This window comes from Mauremys mutica, unplaced genomic scaffold, assembly GCF_020497125.1.
Source record: "Mauremys mutica isolate MM-2020 ecotype Southern unplaced genomic scaffold, ASM2049712v1 000481F_np12_subseq_196916:269243_obj, whole genome shotgun sequence".
Classification (NCBI taxonomy): Eukaryota; Metazoa; Chordata; order Testudines; family Geoemydidae; genus Mauremys; species Mauremys mutica.
Window position 1 is genome coordinate 10478 of NW_025422973.1, and position 18640 is coordinate 29117.

The 18640-nt window shown below is 57.3% G+C and overlaps 1 non-coding gene across 1 annotated transcript; it reads right to left on the reverse strand.

Moving 5' to 3' along the window:
• Positions 1-13915: 13915 nt before the first annotated feature.
• On the reverse strand, positions 13916-13987 carry TRNAC-GCA. The gene has a single exon. It is a non-coding gene; the product is annotated as a tRNA-Cys (tRNA).
• Between the last annotated feature and the right edge of the window lie 4653 nt (positions 13988-18640).

Below are 18640 nucleotides of genomic sequence, written 5' to 3' on the forward strand. Positions count from 1 at the left end.
CAGCAAATGACAGTGGATCAGTATATTTGATTTGGAAGAAAACAGCTGCCCAAACTGAGCTGGAGCACTCCTGAATGTTGAGGTGTTCAAATCTGGAAGGCAGGTGCTAGATTCCCTTTCTGAACATTAGCTAAACCTGGAAAGGAAAAGTCAATTCCTGCTTCCATGGTTCAGGAGTGGAAATCCTCCTACGTGCCTGGTGCTGTATCTAGAGCTGCCCAGGTCCAGCAGAGCCTCCCCTCCCTCACTTTTCATTTTAACTTCTGGTGGGATCCACGTACCTCCCTTGCCAGGCTTCAGCTAGAGAGGGGCCCTGTCCATTTAGTCCCCCCAATTCCTTCTTTGGGGGCTGCCAGGTGAGGTCACACCAGTATCCCTCAGCCGGTCTGGGGATGTCTTCTGAAGGGGATGTCTGGGGCAAAGCTTTCTAGTCCAAAACGTCAGTGGCTGGAGGGGGGCACCATTTTCAGTAGTTTAATTTTTGGTATTGCAGTGATTGACTGCTGGGTGCAGTGATATAGTGACCCCCCCCTGGGTCTCTGAATGAGGCTTTATACTTGGGGGGGTGGAGGGGGCAAGTGGGGAGCAGGTGGGCGAGCGAGTGGACAAGTGGCAGGTGGGCACAGAGGTGAGCAGTGAGCCAGCAGGGGCTCAAGGGGCGGGCAGGGGGGTTTCTGGCAGGGGAGGAAGGAGGTGAAAGGAGGCGAGTGGTGGGTGGGGGACTGACTAGCAGGAGATGCAGCAGGCCAGCGGGGGGCTAGGGGGTGAAGAGGGGTGTGACGGTGAGATCTGGTCACCCTATGGGGGCCGTTTCTTTTCCCTCCCCCAAACCTTCCTTTTTGGCCCACAGCTGTTTCGGGGGGGGCGGCGCTGGGGAAGGAGGGTTTGTTTCCACAGGGATGGGTGGTGCTGGGGGGGTGTTTCAAGGGGGCTGGGTGGCACAGCGGGGGGGGGGGCGCAATTTTATATTCTTGCCTTGGGTGTAAAAATAGCTAATTACAGCTCTTGGACCCCATATTGTGCTAGGTGCTGTACAATCCCTGGACAACACTGGGACACCCAATTTCTTCTGACTCCATCTGGATCACACCTGCCCCCCCCCCCGCAAAAAACCCACCTTTCCAAAGAGTCCTTCTTTCCCTGCCCCCTGATTCTGCTTTCACACCCTGGGCCCATCTCCTCTCTTCATCCCTCCCGCCCCAGGTGAGCAAAGATGGAGGCAACTTCAGCCACTGGAGCCAGCCCCAGGGGGCGGGGCAGCTCCTGGGGGCGGGGCTCTGGCACAGGCTAGGGGCGGGGCAGTTCCTGGGGGCGGGGCTCTGGCACAGGCCGGGGGCGGGGCAGCTCCTGGGGGCGGGGCTCTGGCACTGGCCGGGGGCGGGGCAGCTCCTGGGGGCGGGGCTCTGGCACAGCCCGGGGGCGGGGCAGCTCCTGGGGGCGGGGCTCTGGCACAGCCCAGGGGAGGGCAGCTCCTGGGGGCGGGGCTCTGGCACATTGTGACGCAGGAGCCCGGGCCCAGCAGCTGCTCCCTGGTGGCCACGTGCTGCCAGCAGCGCTGGAGCCGCCCGGGCCGGAGCGGAGCCGCTGTTCTCAGCTGCAGCAGGAGCTGCCCCCGGCCCCGCTGGGCTCCAGGTGGGGACAGAGCCTGGGGCCCGGGGTTCCCCTGGGTGCGGCTGGCGGGGCGGGGCGGGAGGGGAGGGGAGAGGCCGGAGCTGCGGGCGGGGAAGGGCGGTGGGGCAGGCGGGGGGTTGATCGGTCTCTGGGCACCAGGGGAGCCCCAGGGCAGAGTGTGTGAGTGAGTGTCCCGGGCCCAGGCGTGCGCAAGGGGGGGAGCCCCGGCACCCCAATGCCCTGAGCCCCAGCTGGGGAGGCTGCTCCCCCCCTCCTGGGGGGACTCCGGGGGGGGGAGGCAGCTGCAGGCGGGTGCTCGGCCCCCCCGGGAATGACCCGCTGCCGGCAGCTTGTGGTGCCTCCTCCGCTGAGCTTTTCCCCGGGGGCGGCCTGGGCAGCGCCCCGCTGGGTTGGGAGGCGGGGGAGGGGAAGCCCAGACCCCAGCAGGAGCTGCACTGGGGGGGATGGAGGGGGAGAGGAGCCACCCTGGAGCAGGGAGGAGAACCCCGGACCCTGGCAGAAGATGTGAGGCTGAAGTCCCCGGCTCCCCCCAGCCACCTTAGTGGCAGAAGTTGCAGGGCTGAAGCCCTGACCCCCCTCTGTGTGGAGCTGGCCTGAGCCCCTCTCGCCCCATCCCCCCTGTGGAGCTGGCTCCCACTCTCCAGCTGTGGAGAAATTCAGCCCAAAACTCCCCATGTTGGTATCTCCATTTCCCCCCCCCCCCATCACCCAGCCATGAATGGATTTAGCCCAGGAGGCAGGGTCAGTGTTGGCCCCATTGGGCAGGTGGGATCTAGGGCACAACGAGGTGAAGTGACTTTCCCAAGGCTAAGCAGGGAGGCTGTGGCAGAGCAGAGACTCAAACCCAGAACACCTGAGCCCTGTGCCTTAACCACTAGGCAACCTTCCCACCAGAGGAGAGGGAACCTCCTCTACCACTTTGAGTATGTGGGTGGGACCAGGCACTAGACAAAGCTGCCAGGAGGTGGGGAGGGGGGTTGGATAGTTGGAGGGGTGATTAGCGGTTGGGGGGGGGGCCTGTGGAGGGGGCGGTCAGGGGACAAGGAGCAGGAGGGTTGGATGGGTTGAGGGTTCGGGGGGTGCCTGTCGGGCGGTGGAGCGGGATTGGAGCAGGCAGGGAGCAGAGGGAGTTGGATGGGTTGGGAGTTCTGGGGGTCGTGTCAGGGGGTGGGGAGTGGTTGGATGGGGTGTGGGAGTCCCGGGGGTCTGTCTGGGGGTGGAGGTGTGGATAAGGGTCAGGAGGACAGGTAGGGGGTAGGGTCCTAGGGAGGCAGTTACAGTGGGGGGGGGTCTCAGGAGGGGGCAGTCAGGGGACAAGGAGCAGGGGGGGTTTTGAGGGGGGCAGCCAGGGGGCAGGAAGGGGGAGGCAGTGGATGGGGTGGGGCTCCCTGGCTGCACACCCTAATGAAATGTGCTGCGCACGCCTATGATCACGGGGGTGAGCTACTTGCATTCTTTTCCTGTTTGTGCCATTTCTTTCTGTCTCAAAACCTGAGAACAATTCTCTCTGGTTCTTCCCCTTCTCTCTCCCCTCCCCGCATGTGGCTAGAAAATCCAAGGAGAGTCCCTCGTTTTCCCTAAAATTATTGACTCTCTAGTCTCTTATTTTCCCTATTTTCTCTGTAATTCTTAAATTCTCCTCAGCTTTGGGATGTGAACCCAGCCCGTGTATCTGCAGCAATTTGTCCTTGGGTAGGTGGGAATTTGCTGTCCTGTGTCACTCCCCCAGCGTGGGTGGGGGTTAGTAGGTGCTGGCTGGGGGAGCCCGCAGACGTGGCTGCCTCTGGGGGAGAGATAGGGGGGCCGATCTCTGCCAGCAACAGGACATGGCCGCACAGGAGGGGAAGGGAGGAGCCAGTGTCCCTATGGAGCCTGCCCAGCCCCTTTGGTTCTGCTCCTTTCCAGCATTTTATTCAGAGACTTTATTACTGGGGAGGCTGAAAAATCTCCCTGTGGGCTTAGCCTGGCAGGAGGGGCCAGGTCTCCCCTGCAGTAAAGAGCTGGAGCATGTTCCCAGCATGGCTGAGCCTAGGCTGTGTCTCTGCAGGGAAAGATCCTGGGGGAATCGTGATGTGACATGAACTAAAGCCTGTTCTGAAACCTCCACAGTTGCCCTTCTCGCCCTGCCAGGCTGCAGGATGTCATCCATGTTTCGCTCCAGCTCATCCCATCCTCCCATGGGACAGGGAAGGGAAATGGCTGCAGTGGAGCCAGCTCAGGTAGGGATTATTGGGGGGGGGGAGGTTCTGGTGGGTTCCTGCTGAAGGGACAGCAAATACACAGGAGGTGGGAGGCTTGGGCAGTCTGGCCTGGAGGTTGGAGTAGCCAAAACATTCACGGGTGGAGAATGGGAGGAGGCCAGGGTGTAGCAAATCTGTTGGGACTTGTTTAATATGCGGCTTCCATTCTAGGAACAGACCCAAGTAGCTCTTGTGTCATACAGGAGGCCTGTGATATGCAGGGGGTCAGATTAGATGCTCTAATGGTCTCTTCTGGCCAGAAAGTCGACTAATTTCTGGCAAACTGAGTGTAGCATTGGGAGCAGCGTCTGAGGTTTTCCTGTCTAGCTGACTTGCTGCCTAGAACGAACGCTCCTTGAGTGGGGTGATCCACAGGGAGTAGCTCAAACCTCCAAAGTGCCTGGCCAGGGGCAGGACATTGGCACAGCAAGGGAGGGGTGTGGCAGTGACATCACAAAGGCCTTTGGCAGGACCTCAGGCTATTGGTCCAAGGTAGTGTGGAGGTGGTGACCTCACAGAAAGATGCTGACATCAGCCAGGCAGGACCGGGGCGAGGGGCCAGAGAAACCTCAGAGACCCCTGTGGCTTTGCTGCAGCAAGTCTCCTTCTCCAGGTCTCTCTTTGAGGACTGAGAGAGTATTCGGGTTCACGGACGTGAGCACCAGGAGGAACCTCTTTCGAGTTTCCTTTCAGTCTGATCCAGCTGGTGAGAGTTGAATTCTAGGCATGGAAAACACGAGCTTAAGGAGGCAGAATTTTATTCCGCACTTGGGATTTTGTCCCTTAGAATCACTGGGGAGATTAGGGTTTGTCCTTTTTGTTTCACCTTTTCCTCCATCCATCCCTCCCTCCTTTCTCTGTCTCTTGCTTCTTTTGTCCTTTTTCCTGTTCTCCTCCCAACACCAGGAGGTAGGGGTGTGTGTGTTGCGGGGGAGTGCTCTGCAGCTCCCACTGTGGGAGGTCCACCCAAAAATGTGGGGCTGAAATAGTGCTCAGGCAGTGATCCCCCACGAGTGACCTGGGCCATCCTTTGGGCTCTCTGGTGAGAACCCTCAGCCTCCCGTCCTCAGTCTCTACCCTGATTGGCTGAGCAGGGGGTTATTGACAGGGAGGAGACTCAGGTCCTTGTTCTCTTTTAAGACCAAGGAAATAAGTCAGAACCAGTTCTATGTTTGATGAATTTTGCTGCTTCTCTACATTAATGGTCTCTGAGCAGTTCATGATTCTCTCAAATGTTGCAGTTCTCCTCAAATACTTGCTGAATAATTTGTGTGCACTGTTGTTGGTCTGGTGCTCATCTGAGAGCACTTTATTCAGGTCATTCAGTGTATGAAATTCAAGATCCGATGGTTAGATTGAAAATCAGGGCTTTTGGGTCCTATTCCCAACTCTGCCCCTGACTGGCTGTGTGACCTAAGAGAAGTCAATTCTCCTTTCTCAGCCTGAGCTTCTCTCTCTTTCAAGTAGGGGTAATAATGATCCGCTTCTACCTAACTCAACACACTCACTCTTCCCCAGCACACACACTGTCTCTCCCCAGAACACAAACAGTCTCTACCCCGCCACGCACACCGCAGTTGAAAAGCAGCTGGCAATCTAGTAAGATGCCCGTGGAACGGTGGGATAGAGAAACCTGCATCATGTGATGCTGTACCAGTCCGTGAGGCATTGCAAACCCTTCCCAAAACACCCTGCAGCCAGTTGCACAGTGGGATAGTTGCCCACAGTGCACTGCTCTCTGTTGCCATCCACGAACTGCTAGCATGGATGTGCTCTGGGGACACAAGGGGCATAGGGAGGACATTCAATAGCTGTTTAGTTAAAACACTTTAACTAAAGCAGCAATGCCAGGGGGTTGGTGGCTTCTTTGTTTCCTCACCCTGGAGTAAACTCAGCTTTTTATTCCATTCTTGATGCTTCATGGAATAACAACAGACGACCGAAGAAAGACGTGGACAGGGTGGGTCTCAGGGGAGGGGCAGAGAGGTTCGAGCGGTGGGCAGAGCAGGTCTCGGAGGTGGGGGCAGTGGCCAGGGCAGGTCTCAGGGGAGAGGCAGAGAGGTGTGGGTGGTGGGCAGGGTGGGTTGCAGGGATGGGTCAGAGCGGTGGCGGCTGGTGGGCAGACCTTGTGGTAGCGGGTGGAGAGGCACGAGCAGGAGGCAGGAAGGCCTTGGGGGAGGAGAGGAGCGAGCGAAAGGTGGATCAGCCATCCTCAGCCAAAGAGGAAGAGCGGGGGTGGGAAGTGGCCAAACAGGAGCAAGGGGAGAGCACAGGTGGGGCCTCAGAGAGAGAAGAAGTGTGGGGGGAGCAGTGCCATGGTCTGGGCACCAATGGGCCCCCCACTTCTAGGGAGCTTCCAGCGCTCACACCCAGCCTCCCCAAATGCAAGAGCCATGGGCCACCTATTCTCTTCATCTTCACTAACCAAGCCCCTCCACAAGCTATGTTGATGGAAGAAGCCCTCCTGTTGACACAGCGCTATCTGCACCGGGGTTAGGCTGATATAACTGCATTGCTTAGGGAGGTAAATTTTTTACACTCCTGAGTAATGTAGATACACCGATCTAATTTTGTAGTGTAGATCTGTCCAAAGAACCTTGGGAGTAAAACTTCCCCTGCTCCTCTGCTTTACTGAATCCAAACACCAGCAAAGCTTGTCAGGCCCAGATGGAGGTTGGCAAAGAGTCAGGTGTGTGCAGACATGATCCCTTCAGCAGCTGTAGGCACCATGGCTTAGCTGGCTAAAACCAGTGTTTTGTATACAGGGGATCCTGGGTTCAAGTTCCAGTGGTACCTTACTGAGTTGCTTTTGGGGCACCTGGTATTGGCTACTGTCAGAAGACAAGATTCAGAGCTAGATGGACCTTCGGTCTAGCCTAGTGCGGTTTTTCTTATGGTTTGAATTACACTCACAGGCACTGATGATAGAGTTACTGAAAGTTTGGGAGTCAGGAGCTGATAGGTCAGTGGTCCAGTCCCTTCACAGACGACCCCCTCCCTCTGGGACAGGGGCAGGTCTGAGCTCTCACACCAAATGCTCATTGTGGCTGCCAGAATCTGTGGGCAGCTCGTTTAGTTTATGCTGAGGGTTGAGTCCTGTTTTGTGCACCGTGTCTGAGAATGAAAATCCTAAACCGCCCTTTGAAATAACGACTGCAGCGGGACGTGTTTCTGTCCCTGCCCCAGAGCAGACAGACCAATGGAGAAATGCCATGAGTCCAGGGTAATACTCCCCTGCGGTTTTACCATTTCCACTTGCTAAACCCCCTCCCAACCTTCTGGGCTCCTGGAGCAGGGGACTGAGCCTGAGCCGAGACACGGACACTGCAACGTTACAGCCCAAGCCGCATGACCCTGATTAATGTGACACGGGCCAGTCGTGGGTGTTTCACTGCACTGGAGACGTAGCCTAATGTTATGTCTGCACCGTGATTAAAACACCCAGGGCACCTGTCGCAAAGCCTGGGTCAGCTGACTCAGGGTTATGGGGCTTGGGCTGCAAGACTATAAAATTACAGGGCAGACAGATGGGCTTGAGCCCAACCTCTGAGACCCCACGAGGGGTGAGGGTTTCCAAACCCAGGCTTCAGTGTGAACACAAATATCTGCCCCACAGTTTTTAGCCTCTCGGCTTTAGCTTCATGAGCCCACATCAGATGGTCCAGGCCAGCCGTGCTGCCATCTTTATCCCAGGAGAGATGGACTCTAAGGGTCCGTCTCCACTGCAATGTCAGCCCAGGTGTGGCACGCTGTGCTCAAAGCAGCACCCTGGAAGCCCCATATTCACCGATCTTATATAATCCTGATACAGTTTGTACAAAGTCTGCCTGGTGAGGTATCATTTCAAAAGTCTTGGTCTGTTGAACATTAATATTGTGTTGGATTGTGTGTGTAGCATTGGCTGGGAAGTTTTGCTCTGTGTGTGTTACTGAGATGAGGTTGGGAAATGCCCACCACCAGCCTTTCAGGTGTGACAATGGAGGAGCCAGACTCGCTGCTGGCCCATTAAAGGGATCCACACTGCCAAGGACTATCCCAGGAACCGTGTACAATGCAGACGTCTCCGAGATAGCACAGCGACAATGGACACTGCTTGACTCACATCCTAGCAAAGGTACTTCCTAGCCAGTTGGAAGAAACTATGAAAGGGGGGGTAGAGACATCATGAGTTAGCCTCTCTCCCCCACAACTCAGCAGCTGGAAACACACCTGGACGACAAAACTGATTCAGAAATCAGAAGAGAATAATAATAGTACATTCAAACCAAAGTCCCCAAACAGACTAGTAGTGGTTTTTCAGCAGAAAATTTTCAGTTTGGGGAATTTTGTTTTCTGTCAGACGTTGCCAAGGGAAGCAGAGAGAAAATGGTTGAGTTGCCTCCTTCAGAACAGCTTGGCCTAGCCACTAGGTCTGGTTCACTGTTGTGGCCTTGCTCAGGTTGGGGGTATTTTAATTATTTGGGGAGGTCCCAGGGTGTTTGGGGGAGATTATGAGGCTGTTCCCCTTTGAGATAAAAACTAAGAAATGCCGGACTAGAGAATTTTTTTAGAAATCTGGGATTTAGACATTTTATTTGAAGCAAGGGCGGGGGTGCAGCTGAGATTCTGAGAAGGTTTTTGTTTGCAAGAAGCAACGTTGTTGGATCTGTCATTGTACCAAGGGGGAAGATGGTTGTCTATAAAGGAGAATGAAGAGTAAATGCAGCCGATGAGGATGGGATTTGAACCCATGCATGCAGAGCACAATGGATTAACAATCCAGCATCTTAACCACGTAGCCACCTCATCTGAGCTGTTAAAACAGGGACAGGAGGAGAAATCTAAGGCCGGCAGAGATAGGGACACAGGAGTTTTTAAATACTAAGCATAAGCAGGGGCTGAATGAGCTCCCCCCTCACATCTAGTGATGAGCTGGGGGAAGACTTCAGGAACAGGCCGTGTTTGCACAGACACCCCTACTCTGCCTAGCTATGCAGCATGAGGGGGCCGCTTCCCCAAAATGACCAGTTTGGGAGGGTGGTGGGTTGCAAATCACTTTAGGATTGAGTGGAATGAAATGTTATTCTCCTTCCTGTACGAGTGAAGGGAGCAGAACGTACCTAGGCCGTCCTGACGGAGGGGTGGGTGGGGGAGGAATCGCTTTCATTGGACGGCAGAGAAGTGATTGAGGACGTCACCCTAACCCAGTGGTCCCCAAACATTTCACACTGCGCCCTCGTGTCCATGGCTGTGGCCCCTCGGAAGCCGCGGTCGAGAACCGGGGCTGGGAGTGGGGCCGTTGCTTGCTGGGGAGAGGGGTGCGGACAGGGGTAAGGGGGTCGAGGCCGGGCTGGGAGCCAGGGGCCCAGGCTGAGGGTGGGGTTGGGGAAGAGCTGGGACAGAGTGGGGCTGAGTGGGGCTCCCTCCCTGCCCTCCATGGGGGCTGGCTCGGGCCCTGAGGTGCCCCCATGAATGTTCCTCTGTGTCCCCCTAGGAGTCACGCCCCACATTTTGGGGACCACTGACCCCTACTCGCTAAGCAGGGGCGAGTGATGGCAAAGCCCAGGGAAAGGGAGAACAAGTACAGGGGCCCCAGCACCGGAACCATGCCCCCCCCACTTCTGTGTGTGACTCCGCCCCCTTCCACACCTTCCACCCACGGCCCCACCCACTGTCACCTCTGTTCCACCCCTTCCCCCACTGGCCCCACCCTGTCACTCCTTTACCCCGGCCCCGCTGCGGCCCCGAGACCAGAGAAACTCTGTGCCCCTGCTGCAGCCCCCGGGCCGTAGCAGGGAGTGGGAGCTCCTCCAGCCCTGGGGATGACATGGGGGAGACTTTTCCAGGGGGGCCCAATTTGGCCAGGGCCCCTAGTCATGGGCCCCACTGCCCCCTTGGCGACGCAAGGTTTGGGGAGGCTGAGCCCCCCCAAGCCTCCATTACGAGCCGCCCAGGCTACCTCTGCTCAGTGGGTGGCCAGTCTCCCTGTGTCTCTGCTGTTGGTGCTGGGGAGCCCGGCCGGCCTTAGGGGTGGGGCCCCCGGCAGCCGCCCAGGGCTCCAGGGGGTCAAAGGGCACCGTGTGGCCGTGCAAAGGTGCTCACTGCTCTCCCCTGCCCCAATGCTCCTCCGTGGCCCCACAGAGGGTGGGGGGAGCGAGGAGCAACACTATGTGCTCCCTGCGTCCTGGTCACTTTCCCCACCTGGGCTGGGCTGTGAGGGGAGCATCAGAAGCTGCTGCTCTCTGCCCTCCCCTGACGCAGCCCAGCTGAGGAAAGTGACCTGGATGCAGGGAGCTCGGATGACATCCCTTCTCGCCCCCCTGCCCCTGCTAGGGAAGGCTGCTGTGTGGTGTCTCCATGGCTGCACTTTCAGCGATGCAGGTTTCTCTCTCCCGTTGTTCCATGGGCATCCTACCAGATTGCCAGCTGCTTTTCAACTTCAGTGTGGAGACTCTGTGTGTGTGTGTGTGTGTGTTGAGCTAGGTAGGAGCAGATCATTATTATCCCTACTTGAAAGAGGGAGAAGCTACATATGAGAAAGAAGAATTGACTTGTCTGAGGTCACACGGCCAGTCAGTGGCAGAGTTGGGAATAGGACCCAAGAGCCCTGATTTTCAAACTAACCATCGGATCTTGAATTTCAGACATTGAATTACCTGAGTAAAGTGCTCTCACATGAGCTCCAGACCAACAACAGTAACAGTAATTATTCAGCAAGTATTTGAGGAGAACTGCAATGTTAGAGAGAATCATGAACTGCTCAGAGACCATTAATGCAGAGAAGCAGCAAAATCCATCAAACACAGAACTGGTTCTGACTTATTTCCTTGGTCTTAAAAGGGACCAACAAGGACCTGAGTCTCCTCCCTGTCAATAACCCCCTGCTCAGCCAATCAGGGTAGAGACTGAGGACGGGAGGCTGAGGGTTCTCACCAGACAGCCCAAAGGATGGCCCAGGTCACTGATGGGGATCACTGCCCGAGCACTATTTCAGCCCCACATTTTTGGGTGGACCTCCCACAGTGGGAGCTGCAGAGCACTCCCCACAACACACACACACACACACACACCTCCTGGTGTTGGGAGGGGAACAGGAGAAAGGACAAAAGAAGCAAGAGATAAAGAGAAAGGAGGGAGGGATGGAGGAAAAGGTAAAACAAAAAGGACAAACCCCAATGTCCCCAGTGATTCTAAGGGACAAAATCCCAGGTGTGGAATAAAATTCTGCCTCATTAAGCTCATGTTTTCCATGCCTAGAATTCAACTGTCACCAGATGGATCAGACTGAACAGGTTTCAAACCTCCAGGAGGCTCTTACCTTCTAAACAGGGACGGCTGTTTTCTAGTAAAATCACTATGAGGGAAGGAGAAAACTCAAAAGAGGTTCCTCCTGGCGCTCACGTCCGTGAACCCGAATACTCCCTCAGTCCTCAAAGAGAGACCTGGAGAAGGAGACTTGCTGAAGCAAAGCCACAGGGGTCTCTGAGGTTTCCCTGGCCCCTCGCCCCCGTCCTGCCTGGCTGATGTCAGCATCTCTCTGTGAGGTCACCACCTCCCCACCACCTTTGACCAATAGGCTGAGGTCCTGCAAAAGGCCTTTGTGATGTCACTGCCACACCCCTCCCTTGCTGGCCTAATGTCCTGCCCCTGGCCAGGCACTTTGCAGGTTTGAGCTGCTCCCTGTGGATCACCCCACTCAAGGAGCGTTCGTTCTAGGCAGCTAGCCGGCTAGACAGGGAAATATCAGACGCTGCTCCCAATGCTACACTCAGTTTTTCAGAAATTATGGCCAGTAGAGACCATTAGAGCATCTAATCACAGAATCATAGACTATCAGGGTTGGAAGGGACTTCAGGAGGTCATCTACTCCAATCTACTGCTCAAAGCAGGACCAATTCCCAACTAAATCATCCTAGCCAGGGCTTTGTCAAGCCTGACCTTAAAAACCTCTAAGGAAGGAGATTCCACCACCTCCCTAGGTAACCCATTGCAGTACTTCACCACTCTCTGAATGAAAAAGTTTTTCCTAATATCCAACCTAAACCTCCCCCACTGCAACTTGAGACCATTACTCCTTGTTCTGTCATCAGGTACCACTGAGAACAGTCTAGATCCATCCTCTTTGGAACCCTCCTTCAGGCAGTTGAAAGCAGCTATCAAATCCCCCCTCAGTCTTCTCTTCTGCAGACTAAACAAGCCCAGTTCCCTCAGCCTCTCCTCATAAGTCATGTGCTTCAACCCCCTAATCATTTTTTGTTGCCCTCTGCTGGACTCTTTCCAATTTTTCCACATCCTTCTTGTAGTGTGGGGCCCAAAACTGGACACAGTATCCAGATGAGGCTTCACCAATGTCTAATAGAGGGGAATGATCACATCCCTCGATCTGCCGGCAATGCCCCTAATTATACAGCCCAAAATGCCGTTAGCCTTCTTGGCAACAAGGGCACACTGTTGACTCATAGCCAGCTTCTCGTCTACTGTAACCTCTTGGTCCTTTTCTGCAGAACTGCTTCCTAGCCATTCGGTCCCTAGTCTGTAGCAGTGAATGGGATTCTTCCGTCCTAAGTGCAGGACTCTGCATTTGTCCTTGTTGAACCTCATCAGGTTTCTTTTGGCCCAGTCCTCTAATTTGTCTAGGTCCCTCTGTATCCTATCCCTACCCTCCAGCGTATCTATCACTCCTCCCAGTTTAGTGTCATCTGCAAACTTGCTGAGGGTGCAGTCCACACCATCCTCCAGATCGTTAATGAAGATATTGAACAAAACCGGCCCCAGGACCGACCCTTGGGGCACTCCACTTGAAATTGGCTGCCAGCTAGACATGGAGGCGTTGATCACTACCCATTGAGCCCGACGATCTACCCAGGTTTCTATCCACCTTATAGTCCCAGTCATCCCAGACCCAGTCCATTCATCCAGCCCATACTCCTTTAACTTGCTGGCAAGAATACTGTGGGAGACTGTATCAAAAGCTTTACTAAAGTCAAGGGATAACACATCCACTGCTTTCCCCTCATCCACAGAGCCAGTTATCTCCTCATAGAAGGCAATTAGGTTAGTCAGGCATGACTTGCCCTTGGTGAATCCATGCTGACTGTTCCTGATCACTTTCCTCTCCTCTAAGTGCTTCAGAATTGATTCCTTGAGGATCTGCTCCATGATTTTTCCAGGGACTGAGGTGAGGTTGACTGACCTGTAGTTCCCCGGATCCTCCTTCTTCCCTTTTTTAAAGATGGGCACTACAGTAGCCTTTTTCCAGTCATCCAGGACCTCCCCCGATCGCCATGAGTTTTCAAAGATAATGGCCAATGGCTCTGCAATCACATCTGCCAACTCCTTTAGCACCCTCGGATGCAGCGCATCCGGCCCCATGGACTTGTGCTCGTCCAGTTTTTCTAAACAGTCCTGAACCACTTCTTTCTCCACAGAGGGCTGGTCACCTTCTCCCCATGCTGTGCTGCCCAGTGCAGCAGTCTGGGAGCTGACCTTGTTTTTGAAGACAGAGGCAAAAAAAAGCATTGAGTACATTAGCTTTTTCCACATCCTCTGTCCACTAAGTTACCTCCCTCATTCAGTAAGGGGCCCACACTTTCCTTGACTTTCTTCATGTTGCCAACATACCTGAAGAAACCCTTCTTGTTACTCTTAACATCTCTTGCTAGATGCAACTCCAAGTGTTATTTGGCCTTCCTGATTTCACTCCTGCATGCCTGAGCAATATTTTTATACTCCTCCCTGGTCATTTGTCCAATCTTCCACTTCTTGTAAGCTTCTTTTTTGTGTTTAAGATCAGCAAGGATTTCACTGTTAAGCCAAGCTGGTCGCCTGCCATATTTACTATTCTTTCTACACATCGGGATGGTTTTTTCCTGCAACCTCAATAAGGATTCTTTAATCCTTTAGAGGATTGGAACTGATTTCAGTGAAGGGACATGTTTGCTAGGTTTTTATGCATTTGCACAGGAAAACATTGAGTGTTTCTATTCATTTCAGGAATCCCTATTCAGTGGAACTCCTGAACATAATGGAAATGCCATTATTTTTGTTGAAGGAAGAGGTTTGTAAGGGGGCACTTGGATTTGAACCAAGGACCACTTGAACTGCAGTCAAACACTCTACTGCTGAGCTATACCCCCATGACTGCTGGGTAGGTAAGTCAGAGATCTTAAAGATTTTGAAGGAAAGGCCCTGCCTCAGCGATCTCCTGTTCTGTTCCCAGACCACAGTGCTTTTAAAAATGGGGTTTGATTAAACTTATAGATCCATGTAAACACCACAGCTTGCACACCCACCCCCATAGCTTCCCCCAGGGACATAGCTACCACCTCTCGGGGAGATGGATTAACTACACGGACGGGACAGCTCTCTCCCCTCCGCTTAGAGTATCTTCATTATTTATGAATAGGTAGGAAATAACCTCCTGAATGGACAGTAACCAATTTATCAAATATTGCTGGGTCTGCATTCAATATGGGTACCTGGTCGTATTGGCTGGATCAGTAGGAGCATTGCCGGCAGATCCAGGGAAGTGATTATTCCCCTCTATTCGGCACTGGGGAGGCCACATCTGGAGCATTGCGTCCAGCTTTCGCCCCCCCCCCCCACTACAGAAACAAATTGGAGAGAGTCTAGGGGAGGGCAACAAAAATGATTAGGGGGCAGGGGACTTACGAGGGGAGGCTGAGGGCAGGGCCACCCAGAGGGGGGGCAGGTGGGGCAATTTGCCCCAGGCCCTGCAGGGCCCCCATGAGAACACAGGATTCTAGAGTATTGCAACTTTTTTTTATGGAAGGGGCCCCTGAAATTGTTTTGCCCCAGGCCCCCTGAATCCTCTGGGCGGCCCTGCCCCCTCCACCCCCTTCCCTCGTTCTCCTCCCTCCGAGGCCCCACCTGTGCTCCGCCCTCACTCCCATTGGCCACTTCCCAGCCCTGCTCTTCCACTGGGGCTGAGGCCTGCTGGTCCACCTTCCGCTCGCTCCTCTCCTCCCTGAAGGCCTCCTGGTGCCTCTCCACCCCCTACCCCAAGGCCTGCCTGCTGCCCCCACCTCTCTGCCCCTCCCCTGAGACCCGCCCTGCCCACCGCCCCACCTCTCTGCCCCTCCCCTGAGACCCGCCCTGCCCACCGCCCCACCTCTCTGCCTCTCCCCTGAGACCCGCCCTGCCCACCGCCCCCACCTCTCTGCCCCTCCCCTGAGACCTGCCCTACCCACCGCCCCCACCTCTCTGCCCCTCCCGTGACACCCGCCCTGCCCACCGCCCCCACCTCTCTGCCCCTCCCCTGAGACCCGCCCTGCCCACCGCCCCCACCTCTCTGCCCCTCCCCTGAGACCCGCGCTCCCCACCGCCCCCACCTCTCTGCCCCTCCCCTGACACGCACCCTGCCCAACACCCCCACCTCTCTGCCCCTCCCCTGAGACCCGCCCTGACCCCTGACCCCACCTCTCTGCCCCTCCCCTGAGACCCGCCCTGCCCACCGCCCCCACCTCTCTACCCCTCCCCTGAGACCCACCCTGCCCACCGCCCACCCCTCTCTGCCCCTTCCCTGAGACCCACCCTGCCCACCGCCCCCACCTCTCTGCCCCTCCCCTGAGACCCGCCCCGCCCCACCCCCACCTCTCTGCCCCTCCCCTGAGACCCGCCCTGCCCCCCACCCCCACCTCTCTGCCCCTCCCCTGAGACCCGCCCTGCCCACCGCCCCCACCTCTCTGCCCCTCCCCTGAGACCCGCCCTGCCCACCGCCCCCACCTCTCTGCCCCTCCCCTGAGACCCGCCCCACCCCACCCCCACCTCTCTGCCCCTCCCCTGAGACCCGCCCTGCCCCCCACCCCCACCTCTCTGCCCCTCCCGTGACACCCGCCCTGCCCACCGCCCCCACCTCTCTGCCCCTCCCCTGAGACCCGCCCTGCCCACCGCCCCCACCTCTCTGCCCCTCCCCTGAGACCCGCCCTGCCCACCGCCCCCACCTCTCTGCCCCTCCCCTGAGACCCGCCCTGCCCACCACCCGCACCTCCCTGCCCCTCCCCTGAGACCCGCCCTGCCCACCACCCGCACCTCCCTGCCCCTCCCCTGAGACCCGCCCTGCCCACCGCCCCCACCTCTCTGCCCCTCCCCTGAGACCCGCCCTGCCCACCGCCCCCACCTCTCTGCCCCTCCCCTGAGACCCGCCCTGCCCACCGCCCCCACCTCTCTGCCCCTCCCCTGAGACCCGCCCTGCCCACCGCCCCCACCTCTCTGCCCCTCCCCTGAGACCCGCCCTGCCCACCCCCCCACCTCTCTGCCCCTCCCCTGAGACCCGCCCTGCCCACCCCCCCCACCTCTCTGCCCCTCCCCTGAGACCCGCCCTGCCCACCGCCCCCACCTCTCTGCCCCCTCCCCTGAGACCCGCCCTGCCCACCACCCCCACCTCTCTGCCCCCTCCCCTGAGACCTGCCCTGCCCACTGCTCCCACCTCTCTGCCCTTCCCCTGAGACCCGCCCTGCCCACCGCCCCCACCTCTCTGCCCCTCCCCAGAGACCCGCCCTGCCCACCGCCCCCACCTCTCTGCCCCTCCCCTGAGACCCGCCCTGCCCCCACCTCTCTGCCCCTCCCCTGAGACCCGCCCTGCCCACCTCCCCCACCTCTCTGCCCCTCCCCAGAGACCCGCCCTGCCCACCGCCCCCACCTCTCTGCCCTTCCCCTGAGACCCGCCCTGCCCACCACCCCCACCTCTCTGCCCCTCCCCTGAGACCCGCCCTGCCCCCACCTCTCTGCCCCCTCCTCTGAGACCCACCCTGCCCACCGCCCCATCTCTGCCCCTCCCCTGAGACCCGCCCTGCCCACCGCCCCCACCTCTCTGCCCCTTCCCTGAGACCCGCCCTGCCCCCACCTCTCTGCCCCCTCCTCTGAGACCCGCCCTGCCCACCGCCCCCACCTCTCTGCCCCTTCCCTGAGACCCGCCCTGCCCACCGCCCCCACCTCTGTGCCCCCTCCTCTGAGACCCGCCCTGCCCACCGCCCCCACCTCTGTGCCCCCTCCCCTGAGACCCGCCCTGCCCACCGCCCCCACCTCTCTGCCCCTCCCGTGACACCCGCCCTGCTCACCGCCCCACCTCTCTGCCCCTCCCCAGAGACCCACCCTACCCATCACCCCCACCTCTCCGCCCCTCCCCCGAGACCCGCCCTGCCCACCGCCCCCACCTCTCCGCCCCTCCCCTGAGACCCGCCCTGCTCACCGCCCCCATCTCTCTGCCCCTCCCCTGAGACCCGCCCTGCCCACCGCCCCCACCTCTCTGCCCCTCCCGTGAGACCCACCCTGCCCACCGCCCCCATCTCTCTGCCCCTCCCCTGACCTGCCCTGTCCACCGCCCCCATCTCTCTGCCCCTCCCCTGACCTGCCCTGTCCACCACCCCCACCTCTCTGCCCCTCCCCTGAGACCCGCCCTGTCCACCTCTTTCCTTGGTCGTCTGTTGTTATTCCTTGAAACATCAAGGATGGAATTAAAAGCTGAGTTTGCTCCAGGGTGAGGAAAGAAAGGAGCCACCAACCCCCTGACAAATCTCAGTGCCCCAGAGAAACCTGCCCCCTGCTATTGCGATCACTGCTGTGCTGGGGATATGGCAGGAAAGGGACTGTCTGAATGATCAAGGCAGGAAATGGACAACAATCTACAGCAACGTCATTGACCACAAACACACTCTCCTCATGCTCCAGCCAGAAGGGAAATGAGCAGGAATTCTTGCAGTTCAGCCATGGACACACTTACACAATGGCACGGCAGTGTGTGTGCTGGGGGAGCTGGTCTGAGGAAACAACTGGAATTGATCACTCAGTGAGAACAGAACTAGAGTGCAGTGAGAGACACAGCTCAACCAAGTAGTTGTGGTTGAATGGTTAAAGCAATGGACTAGAAATCCATTGGGGTCTCCCTGCACAGGTTCAAATCCTTCCAACTACAGAGAGAGTTGTGATTCTTTAGTTTCAAGGGACCTGGGTCTTGTCTCACTCTCAAGCTGTGTCCACCCTATTGGGTAATGCGGCTTTAAAGTGTTTTAATTAAACAGCTGCTGCATGTCCACACTATGCCCCTTGTGTCACCAGAGCACATCCACACTAGAATCTTGGATGGCCACAGAGAGCAGTGCACTGTGGGTAGCTGTGCAACTGGCTGCAGGGTGTTTTGGGAAGGGTTTGCAATGCCTCACGGGCTGGTACAGCATCACATGATGCAGGTTTCTCTATCCCACCGTTCCATGGGCATCTTACTAGATTGCCAGCTGCTTTTCAACTGCAGTGTGCGTGGCGGGGCAGAGACTGTGTGTGTGTGGGGAGAGGGAGTGTGTGTGTGGGCAGAGGGAGTGTGTCGCACACTGTCTCTATGTTCAGACAGCTGCTGCAAGCAACCAGTCCTGAGGCAGGGGGAGGGGGCAGCCCCCACATCAGCTCCCGCTTCTCTCACTGGCTCAGCTCAGCACAGCAGCCTCTGTCACACGCACACACACACCGCTGCTGCTGAGCTCTGTGTCGGGGGTGCTGGAACAGGGGGTTTAGAGGGCCGTGGCCCCACCACTCTTTACTGGCTGTTAGGACAAATGATGGAGGGGGGAAAGGGGGAGTCTTGGGGGGGGGAGAGGCATTCTGTGGGTGTGGCCTCGGGGGGAGAGGTGGTGTGAGTGTGGGTCCTTGGGGAAGGGTTTTCATGGGAGTGCCACAGTTCAGACAATTGTGACCCCCCCACTGTAAGGAAGCTCCTGCCGCCCCTGCTCTGTGTTGGTAGCGCGGGAGAGACCAGCGTTCCAGGGCAGTGATTTGCT